Genomic DNA, 12,059 nt, shown 5'->3' with positions numbered 1-12,059 from the left:
GAATTCATTGCATTGTCCCATTGTCACCGTACTACCTATTGCACAAGAGGCCGCAGCTGGCATATGGCCAGAGGAACTTGCCCAGGATTTGATTATTGCACCAAATGGTGGTCAGGAAGCTATAGACTCTGAAGACTCTTGGAAAAACAGTGATTGAGAAGAGGCATAGAAAAATTGCGACAGAGACAGAGAGATATAGATAAGAGAGATGGAAACAGAGGCACACAGAAAGCCAGACAGATGAAACAGAAACATACAGGGAAAGTGAGACGCAGAAAGACACAGAGAGAACCTTACAGAGACAGACAGGTGGACACCAAAAGACAGACAAACAGAAACACAAAGAAAAATTGAAAGAGACAGACAGATAGACAGAAATAAGAGAAATAGAAACAGAAGCACACAAAGAGCCAGACAGTGAGCCAGAGCCTGGGACAGACAGAGATACATAAGAGAAGTGAGACAGAGACAACACAGAGAAAACCTTACAGAGCCAGACAAATGGACCAAGAAAGATGGAAAGATACAGAGAATAGAGATAGACAAGAGAGATGGAGTTGTAGAGACACAGAGAGAGCCATACAGGACCATACAGATGAACAAAGAAACAGACCCATAGAGAGATAGTGAATGAAAGAGAGAGAGAGAGAGAGAGAGAGAGAGAGAGAGAGAGAGAGAGAGGTAGAGACTGCCTCACCAATGAAAACATCTCAAAACTGGAAGAGGACTATCCAGTCCAAACAAGTATCAACTCCCCAACATAGCCCCAAAGAGGTAATCCAGTCTTTGCCTGGATCCCTCCAGTGAGATAGTGGCATGCACCTCCTCCACAGGCAGTCCATTACTCTTTTGCACAATCCTCCTTGTTAGGCAATATCTCCTGCCACCCAAGCTCAGTCCACCTCTCTGTGACTTTCTCTCACTGCTCTTGGTCCTGGCTCTGTGGGCCCAAACTGAAAATATCTAACCCTTCTTTTCCAGGATAGCCCTCCCTGCAAAGCAGCTCTTATGTCCCCATGAGACTCTTTTGCAAGTAAGTATTCGTGTCCTTCCTAAAGATCAGCTGCCCAAATTGATCACACTAACCCAAATATAGCCTGCCCAAGACAGAGGACAGAGGGCCTGGCCACCTCCCTAGTTAGTTCTGGATACCATGCTTCTCTTGAACTTGTCACCCATTAAAACTTCCCAATACCTGGTCATACTTCCCCTAGTTTGTATTTATAAAAATGATTTTTTGAACCCAGATGCATTTTTTCCTTTTAGATTTCACCTTATTCCATTTGGCCATGTATTCTTGCCTGATGAGATATTGTTGGAACAAACTCTGCCGTCTAGTGTGTTGGCTCTGTAGCCCAGTTCTGTGTCCTCGGAAAGTTTGAGAAGTGCACCATTAGGGACTTGGATAAAGGCATTGATTTTAAATAGCACATGTGCCTGGGACACTCCTTTAGAAACTCCCTTTTGAGAACCTTTAATTATTGCTCTGGGTTCCACCATTCCCCCGGCTCCTAATTCAGCTAACTTTCCTGTCAGCTACTCTGTGCTATCTACAAAAATAGCTTGAGAAACTTGGGAAAATACTTTGCTACAATCTAAGTAAACTATGCTTATGAAACTTCTTTGATCTACTAATCAGTCTACTCATCCTGTCAAAAGAGGAAATGAGGTTAGCCTGGCATGATCCATTCCTGATGAAGCCAGACTGATCTTTGGGCTCACTGCTTCCTTTTTTTGCCCATGAAAAAACACAGTCACATAACTTGTGACTTGCTTAGGGTCACACAATTTAGAAAATATCTGGGACAGGATTTGAACCCAGGTTCTCTTCATTTCAAGGTGTTCCCTAACCATTACTTTGACCAGACTTGCTAGATTTTTTTTTATGAAGAAAGCAGAAAGAGAAAAAACACAAAGAAAATGATGGTAAGAAACAAATAATTTAGAGAAAGACAAGAAACAAAGTGAACACTCAAGAAATGGAACTGGTGATTTCTTTAAGGCCAAATTCAGGGGTGAGTCACCTCTTCCAAAATATCTTTCCTGAGTTTTCCAGTGAACAGGACCTCACTACCTCATACTTCTTTGCACATCAACTCAATGAAACTCAACATACATTTATTAAACACAATGTTAGAGATGACATGGTATGATGGGAAAATCACTAGACTTACAGTCTAAATTACCCAAATTTAAATCTTGGCTACCACATTCAGTTACGAGCCATGTGACCTCAAGCATGTTTATTAATTTCTGAGTTTCAGTATTCTCATCTGTAAATGGGGACCCCTGTTCAACAGATAGGCTATCTTGGTAGCAAATACTTAAAAACCTTTAAAGCACTATAGAAGTAGAAATTGAGTCTACTATTAGGTCAGGTTCTGTATTCAGAGCTAGGGAGATAAAGCTAAAAACTAGATAGTCCCTGCCTTCCAGTTGCTTCCATTCTGCTTAGGGTGCTATACCATGAACACAGATAAGTATAAGCCAAAGGAGGACACGAGGGGGCAAAAGGGAGGTACAAATGAAGTGCTGATTGGATAAGAGATTGAATATTTCCTGGAGATGGAATCAGGGCAGGCTTCATGGAGGAACCTTAATGGAAGATGAGATGAGGAGACAATCCAGGTATGTCAGACAGTTGCCTTTGATGGAGTCTGGATGAAACTAGAGTTTGTGAAAAGGGAAAATAGAAAATTACCTGGAGAGGCACATTGGAACCAGAGTATGGAGGGTAAATGCCAAGCTGAAGAGTTCACATTTTATTTTTGAGGCAATAGGGAGACACTAAAGTTTGTTGAGAAAGGAAAAGACATGGTTCTTGCCTTAGGAAGATTATAGGGAAAACCCTGAAAACAGAAACTTGTTTAGGAGGTTAATACAATAGTCCAGGGGAGAAATGATGAAAAGTCTAATTTGAGCTGGGGTTTTGTGAATGAATAGAAGAAAACAGATGTAAGAGATACTCAGGCAGAATGAAGAAGTCTTGGTAATCAATCAGCTATACCTGTTACAGAATAAGTGCTTGATAAACGTTAAGCAATTAACTAACTAAAAAAACTAAATAACAAATAAATAGCTAGTCAAAAAAGTTGGTCCTGGACAAAGAAGGGAGAGGGAAGAGTCAAAGATGAAGCCAAGGGTTCAGATCTGGGTTCCTGTAGCTGCCATCAAGACAATGTAGCACCCTTTGAATTCAGCATGTCGGTGGGGTGATGGGCTAGAGAGAGATGATCAATACGCAATTGGGGGTTTGAGAGTGGAACTTGAGATGCTTGACTTGAGGGCACAGATCTGGAAGTCATCAGCCTAGAAGTGGTGGGTGAAGCCAAGGGTGAGATCACTGAGGAAGAGAATGCAATAAGAGAAGAGGCCCCAGGACAGAAACTAGGGAGATGCCCAACTTAGCTCCCCTTTGACCATATCTGCTTGTCCTCCTGAATTAGACCATAAGCACCTTGAATCTGGGACATGGCTAGCCCTTTTTCCCTAGCATGGAGTCCATGGACTTGCCAATAGGAGACAATCACTAGATGCTTGGGTTGAATTGAGTTGAATTATTATTTTGCACATTCCTTTACCTTTGTCTTTCTGGGTATCTGGAGTATTGGACTTGGAGTCAGGAATACCAAGGTTCAATCCCAGCTCTGACACTGCCTAGGAGTCACCTCTGTGAACCTTAGTTTGTGGTCAAGTGAGGGGGATGGATCAGTTGACCTCTAAAGTGCCTTCCAGTTCCCTAGTTAGAATCTTATCATCCTGGGTGAGGGGAAGTCAAAGGAATATGGGATGATATTCAATCCTGGCTTCCTTTACCTATAGTTGATGCCTGGCTAGAGCAGTAGAAAAACTTTTTGTCTGTGATCAGCTTTCTCATCAGTAACCCAGCTCACACCAACCATCAGATTCTTCTCAAGTCTACAAATGGAATCCCTAGACTCTCTCTGGGGGTTCCCAGGATGAGGGATTAGAGAAGTGGAGGGAGTTAGGCAGGGACAAGACACATCTTAGATTTCTTCTTTGCTTTTTGGGGGAGGGAAGGGGTAGGCAATGGGGGATGGGGTGGGGAGAGAATACGTGGGTAAATATGGTACTTCAAGTTGGAAGCCTGTGATTTGCAGACTGCAATAGCCCATAACTGCAGGGCCAGCCCAGAGAGCTGCTGAGTCATTCAGTTGGGCCCTCTAATTTGGGGGCAGCTCCCAGCCCAACCAGGGCAGCGCCCAGGCTCTGGACCATTCATTCCCTCCCCCTCCTCAGAATGGACCTGTCTTGGTCACTGCTCTCTACTCTGCTGAACCAACTATGCTGTGGTAGAATCCAGGAGCCCAGGATCAGCTTCCCATCCTCCTTACCCTTCAGTGGGAGGAAGGAGGGAGGAGGAGGTGGAAGAGGGAAGGGAAGAGGGATTATTATCTTGGGTGTCAAATGGGGATTGAAGGAGCTGAACAGACAGAGGTCTCTCAGTTCAGTTGGTTGGCAAGCATTTAGGAAAATATCTCCAATGTGTGGTACTAGGTGCTAGTAATACTGAGATGAAAAGGAAACTATCCCTGAATTTCCAGAGCTTGCATTTTATCAGGAGCAGAACCATGTGCATGGATAAATGTATATAAAAGTGAGGTGGAGGGGTGAGAGCCTGAACGGAAGTAGTCATGATGGAACTAGAGAATGATGGGAGAGATGTAGATGTTGGGCCGTGAGATTTGGTAACAAATGGGTCATGTGGGGAATGGGAGAGTGAAAACCTGAGAATGGCTCTGACCTTGTAAACCTGGGAGACTGGAAGAGTGGTGCTGTCATTGACAGGCACAGGGAAGTTTGGAAGAGAATGTTTGGGGACAAGATAACGAGTTTTGATGAGGATATGATGAGTTGGAGATGTCTTTGGGACATCCAAGTAGAAACAAATGGATGAATAAATGAAAAACATTGTGCTAACCTTAGTTCCTGTTCTCAAAGAGAACAACACAAAAAGGAAATTCTAGTGGCAGAGATGATGGAAAGGTTCAGTGGTTCTTGGAGTGCAGCAGAAATAGCCGACGGTAAAGCATTTGATTGGCATTTCTGTTGATAGAAATATCCATTTTGGATACTGAACTATTTGACAATGTCAAGGACTTTGGTAGTGATAATGTCCTTCTTTGTGGGTCTTCAAAAGCAGTGGCTAGGCAGTTGTCAGATTCCATTGCTACAAGGGCTGCTTCTCTAGGTTCAGGTTGTCTCTTCAGGGTGTGATCAGGCATGGTAACCAGGTCCATGAAGCAGCCAGGTTCACGAGGCAGTCGGGTATACAAGGTAGCCAAGGTGAACAAGGTTTAGGCACAGGCAATCAGGAGACAGACTGAAGTTGGATATACAAATCTGGGTGTCATCTTTATAAAGTTGCTTATTGAAGCTATAGGAGCTGATGATGTCACCAAGTAAGAAAGTGTCTTAGGGTGTACACCCAGGAGAATGCTGGTGTCAGCATAAACTGGTTTATAAGTCGATTGTTAAATGTTCAACAAGAACATTTAATGCCTCAGAAATCAGTGAATGCTACAAATCAGGGCTTGATTTTATTGTTTTGTTGATTATTTCGGCTCAAGAAAGAGGGAAATTTTAATAATATGGATTAAGCTTAAATTTTTATATTGGATTTTTCCCCATAGATCTGGAAGTAAACTGGAGTTTGAGAAGTGAATGAGAATAGAGGAAGTAGGAGCAATGGTAAAGAACTTTCTCTAGAAGCTTGTGAAATGGAGAAAAAATAAAAGTTGTTAGCTTGACAGGATGGCAAAATGAAGTGGGGATTTTTTTTTTTAAGAATGAAGAGATGAGAATGTTTCTAGGTGGCAGAGAAGAAGCTTACCAGCTAGAAAGGATTTAAGATTAGAGAAGGAGGGATAACCCTTTCATTTGTATCCTTGAATCCACCTTCTCCTGTCTCCTCTATCCAATTGGTCACCGAAACGTTCTTTTATCACCCACTAGAACAAAAAAGGATAATTGGGGAATGATGAGAAAGAGTTGTGAGAAAAAATAGAAGAAACTCATGAAAAATGCCTTCCATTTTCTTGGTAAAGTACGGGCCAAAGCTCTCTTCTGTGAGGGTAGGAGAAAGGGTGGTGTAATAGGATTGAGGAGAGAAGAGGAGGTTTAGAGTAACCTCTAGGGAGAGTGAGGGACAAGGTATGATCAGAAAGTATTCTATCTGGGCAGCTAGGTGGCATAGTGGATAGAGTACTAGATTTGGTATAAGGAGGATCTGAGATCAAATTTGGCCTCAGTTACTAACTGTGTGACCCTGGGTATACCACTTTAATCTCATTGCCTCAACAAACAAAAAAACAAGATGAAAGTACTGTGTCTGGGGCCACTCCCCAATTCTCAGTGTGGGTCCTTCAGTGAATACTATTCCAGGTTTAAAATGCTCTGTGGTGTTATATCCTTAAATTCATAGTTCATGAGTCCCCACTGATGTGAATTCTTTAATGGTCACGCAAAAGATATAATTAGTTCAAAGTAAAGGCATTTAATGAACTGGCAGAGTAAGAAAAGTATCAACAAAATATTTCCTCCTATAAATCTGGGGTCAGTCCACAAGCATTTATTAACTGTTTACTGTGTTCTGGAGAGACAAAGAAAATTTAAAAAAAAGATTTCTTCTAGAAAATGAGAACTGAGTTGAATCCCAGGGAAGCCAGGACCATTCTCCAATAAATACATATAGCATGTGTTGGAAGAATAGGTACTTGAAGAGGTTTTGATTAGTTGTTGTCCTTGGTTTTTGAAGTGGACCAAAATGACATCACTATGTTGGAGTCAAAGTACAGTGTGTCCGACCAACCGATCAGACCAATATGAGGTCAGAATGTTCTACCATAGGTATGAACACTGGGAGTGGGGATGTCTCATGTTTCTTTTGAGCTACTGTAATTCTGCTTCATTTATAAAGCACGGTACTTTCTTTCCAAAGTTCTTTTTTTTAGGTTTTTTCAAGGCTAATGGGGTTAAGTGGCTTGCCCAGGGCCACACAGCTAGGTAATTATTAAGTGTCTGAGACTGGATTTGAACGCAGGTACTCCTGACTCCAAGGCCAGTGCTTTATCCACTACACCACTTAGCCGCCCCTTTCCCAAAGTTCTTGAGAGAGACTTTCAAAGTGTTCCTGTATCACTTTTTCTGATCTTCCTGTGAGTATTTGCCTAGTGTGAATTCTCCATAAAATAATCTTTTTGACAAACATACATTTGCATTCAAACAATGTGGCCAACCCATGGAAGCTGTGCTCTCTGCAATAGAGTTTGAATGCTTGGCACTTCAACTCTAAGGACTCGGTGTCCCGTACCTTATCTTGTCAGGTGATTTTCAAAATCTTCCTAAGACAATTTCAATGGAAGCGATTCAATTTCCTGGCATGGTGCTGGTAGACTGTCCAAGTTTCACAGGCATTCAACAATAAGATTAGCACAAGAGTTCTGTAGACCTTCAGGTTCTTAGGCAGCCTCATACCTCTTCTCTCCGACACTTTCCTTTGGAGCCTACTAAACTGAGTTATCTCTGGCAAAGCGTGTGTTGACCTCATTATCTGTGTGTACCTTCTTGGAAAGTACACTGCCAAGGTAAGGGAACTTATCAAAAGCACATCGTTACACTGTAACCGATGGTGCTTGCTAGTGGAGAGCTGGTGTTTTCTTGATATTAATTATTAGGCCCAAATTAGCCAAAGCAGCACATAATTGATCCATACTTTGTTGCATCTCCACTTCAGAGGTTGCATTAAATGCACAATTATCTCCAAACAAAAAGTTGTGCATCAGCTTTTCCTCCACTTTAGTTTAGGCTTGTAGCCTTTTAAAATTAAATAATTTACTGTCAGTGCAGTAGCTGATCTTGATGCCATTTTTGTCCTCTTTGAAGGCATCTGACAACATTGTTGAAAAAACATGCTAAAAAGCATGGGAGCAAGAATACAACCTTATTTCACTCCATTGGTGACTGGGAAAGTATGAGAACATCGTCCATTATCCAGAACCCAGGTAAGCACGCCATTATGCAATTGATGTACAATAACTGATGAACTTCTCTGAGTAATCAAATTTTGACATAATTTCCCACAACCCTTCCTGATTAACAGTATCTTAGGTCTTGGTCAGATTGATGAACATTGTGTACAGACCTCTGTTCTGCTCCTTGAATTTCTCCTGGAGTTGTCAGGTAGTAAATGCCATATTGACCATTCCTCAGCCCTTTCTGAAGCCATACTAGCTCACAGGTAGATGACTATCTTCAAGATGAATAATCAGCTTATTAAGAAGGATGCTGCCAAAAATCTCTCCAGCTATGACTTAAGACCCCCTTGTGATTATCATAGGATAATCTATTCCCTTTACCTTTATAGAGATGGACAATGGAAGCATCCTTTAACTCCTAGGGGATAACCTCCTCTTCCCATATAACCTGGAAAATTGTTTGAGCAGTGGACCCCTCACCTTGTAAATCTCCACACCAGGTACTTTGCCACAGAGAAGAGCCTAATGGCATTCAAAACCTCTTCAGTTGGAAATTTGGCTAGAGAGGGGTTGACTTCTACCTTAGGTATGTGATCAATGGCTTTAGCCATTTGTCTGTGGGGAACATGTGTTCAGCCCATCTCTTCAATATCATGTCCTCATCACTAATCAATGCAGTTTCATCAGCACCCGGTAGTTGAAATGCACCATAGGTCTTTGGCTCACAAGTAGCCTTTCAGGCATCATAAAAGTGCTTTGGATTTTTATTATTAGCCTAAAACTGAATTCTATCTGCATTCCTACTGAGCCAAGAGTCCTGCATCTTTCTAAGTTTTTCCTGCATTTTGCTTTTTTTTTTTTTTTTTTTTTTTGCAAGGCAATGGGGTTAAATGGCTTGCCCAAGGCCAAACAGCTAGGTAATTATTAAGTATGTGAGGTTGGATTTGAACGTACACCTGACCCCAGGGCCAGTGTTCTATCCCCTGCACCACCTAACTACCTCTTGCACTTTGCTTTTGATGGAGTTAAATGCTGCTGTCTCAGATACAGATGATCTTCCAGGTAAACCCTGTAAAGTTTTCATTTTTCATTTAGCAGCTTCTCAATTTCTCCATCATTTTTGTAGAACCAATCTTTTTTTTTTTTAACAATAGAAAGCCTTATTTATTCAGAAAAAGATTCAAATTAGAAATTTTGACTAAGGGGCAGAGCCAAGATGGCGACATGAACGGATCGAGTCTGAGGAGCTCTCTGATAAAAACTCATAAACTAAGGACTCTAACTACACTTTCGAGAGACAGAACCCACAAAGGGACCCAGTGAGGCAGTTCTCCTACTCAAGGTAATCTGGAAAAGAGCAGAAAGGCTCTGCTCCCCGGGGCCGGAGGGGCAGCCCGCTGGAGGGGTGGCCGGCCAAAGCCAAAGAACTTCAGCCTCCCGGAGGCAGCCCCAGGGCTTTGGGAGCCTCAGTTCACAGCAGCAGGGGAGTCTCCTGAGCTGCACCCCGGGGAGCACCGACACAAAGTGGGGGAACAGCAGGGGACCTCTGCCAGAGCGAGCACGTGGAGCCCAGCCCTCAGGGCACACAGCAAGCAGCCTGGACCTGGAAACAGAAGCAGGTGGAGCGGGTAAGCAGGAGCCCCCAGGGCATGAGCCCATTGAGCTGAGGGAAGGGAGTGAAGAGAGAGAGAGACTGCGGAGCTCTGTTCTCTGCCCCTGGAACAGGACTCTGGAGCTCTAACCACATTCAGATCCTGATCACAGTCTAGGCCCCCCCCATAGAACAGCAGGGCTCCCCCCACCTCAGCCCCGTGGCAGAGGGGGGTGCTTATGGTCATTCACAGACCAGGAGGGAGGACAGAACCTCACACACTGAGACCCTTGTGGGAGTGTCCCAAAAGCTCAGGAAGCACCCCCCAAAAACAGGCTTAGGCTGGGAAAATGAACAAACAAAGAAACAAGAGGAAGGCCATTGAAAAATATTTTGCAAATGAGCCCAAGAAGGATCAAAATACTCAGTCTGAAGATGAGGAAGCACAAGCTCCTGCATCTAAAGACTCCAAGAAAAACAGAAATTGGGCTCAGGCTATGATAGGGCTCAAAAAAGACTTTGAAAATCAAATGAGGGAGTTGGAAGAAAAACTGGGAAAAGAAAGGAGAGAGATGCAGGAAAAACATGAAAATGAAGTCAACAGCTTAGTCAAGGAAATCCAAAAAAATTCTGAAGAAAATAGCATGCTAAAAACCAGCTTAGGTCAAATGGATAAAACAGTTCAAAAAGTTATTGAGGAGAAGAATGCTTTAAAAAGCAAAATTGGCCAGATGGAAAAACAGATAAGAAAACTCTCTGAGGAGAATAAATCCTTCAGACAAAGAATAGAATTCAGGGAGATTGATGAATTTACCAGAAATCAGGAATCAATACTTCAAAACCAAAAAAATGAAAAATTAGAAGAAAATGTGAAATATCTCATTGAAAAACCAACTGATATGGAAAACAGACTTAGGAAAGATAATTTGAAAATTATTGGAATACCTGAAAGTCATGATCAGGAAAAGAGCCTTGACATCATTTTCAAAGAATTACTACAGGAAAATTGCCCTGATATTCTAGAAGCAGAGTGCAAAATAGAAATGGAGAGAATCCACCGATCCCCCCGAGAGAGCGATCCCAAAAAACCAGCCCCTAGGAATATTATAGCCAAGTTCCAGAACTCCCAAGTCAAAGAGAAAATATTACAAGCAGCCAGAAGGACACAGTTCAAATATCGTGGAGCTGCAGTCAGGATCACACAGGACTTAGCAGCAGCTACATTGGAAGCTCGTAGGGCTTGGAATACAATATACCAGAAGGCAAAAGAGCTTAGAATGCAGCCAAGAATGAACAACCCAGCAAGGCTGAATGTCCTCTTCCAGGGAAAAAGATGGACTTTCAATGAACCAGGGGAATTTCAAAGTTTCCTTTTGGAATGGCCAGAGCTGAACAGAAGGTTTGATCTTCAGATACAGGACTCAGGTGACGCATGGAGATTGGAGGAGAGGGGGGAAATATGAGGGACTTAATGAGGATGAACTGCATGTATAGAAAAATGATACTGATAATATTCATATGAACCATCTCAGTTAATAGAGCAGGTAGAGGGAGCTTTTATAGTTGAAGCACAGGAGAAAGCTGAATTCGAAGATAAAATATGGTGTAAAAATGGAGTCAATAAGAAAAAAAGGGAAATGGAATGGGAGAAAGAAAAAAGGAGAGGGGAAATAGTTCAAGCTATTTCACATAATAAGATTTTTTTTTGTTACAATGAGCTATTGCAATGATATGGAAGGGGGGAGGCAAGGGGGAATGAGGGAACCTTTGCTCTCATCAGAGATGGTTAGGAGAGGAAACAGCAAATATACTGAATGGGGTATAGACAACTGGAGTAAGAAGGAGGGGGGAGCAGGGGGAAGGGGTGGGGATGTAAATAAAGGAGGAGAGGATGGACCATGGGGGGAGAGTGGTCAGATATAACACATTTTCTTTTTTACTTCTTGCAAGGGGCTGGGATTGGATGGCCTGCCCAGGACCATAGGGCCAGGTGGATTCTGGGCCTAAGGGGTGGTATGGGGGCTCAGGGCTTCTTGGCCCCAGGACCAGGGATCTGTCTGCTGCGCCACTCAGCGACCCTACAGCACAGTCAGAGTGAAAGGAGAGAGAAAATACAGTACATGGTAGTGGAGAAATAAGAAAGGAGGGAGTTGTGAGCAGCAATGGCAACATTGGAAAAATATGGAAGTAACTTTTGTGATGGACTTATCATAAAGAATGTGATCCTCTCACGACAGAGTTGATGGTGTTGGAACAAAGACTGAAACACATTTTTTGTTATTGTTATTTGGGGGAGGGTGCAGGGCAAGTGGGGCTGGGTGGCCTGCCTGGGGCCACATAGCAGGGTGATCATTGGGTGTCTGGGGCTGGATTCGGACCCAGGTGCTCCTGGCTCAAGGGCCAATGCTCTGTCTGCCACCCAGCCACCGCTACTATTATTACTATTTTATTTTATTTTGGGTCTTTCTTTT

This window comes from Macrotis lagotis, chromosome X (assembly GCF_037893015.1).
Source record: "Macrotis lagotis isolate mMagLag1 chromosome X, bilby.v1.9.chrom.fasta, whole genome shotgun sequence".
Classification (NCBI taxonomy): domain Eukaryota; kingdom Metazoa; phylum Chordata; class Mammalia; order Peramelemorphia; family Peramelidae; genus Macrotis; species Macrotis lagotis.
The sequence above is the reverse complement of the archived record's forward strand: the minus strand, read 5'-3'. Positions refer to the sequence as shown.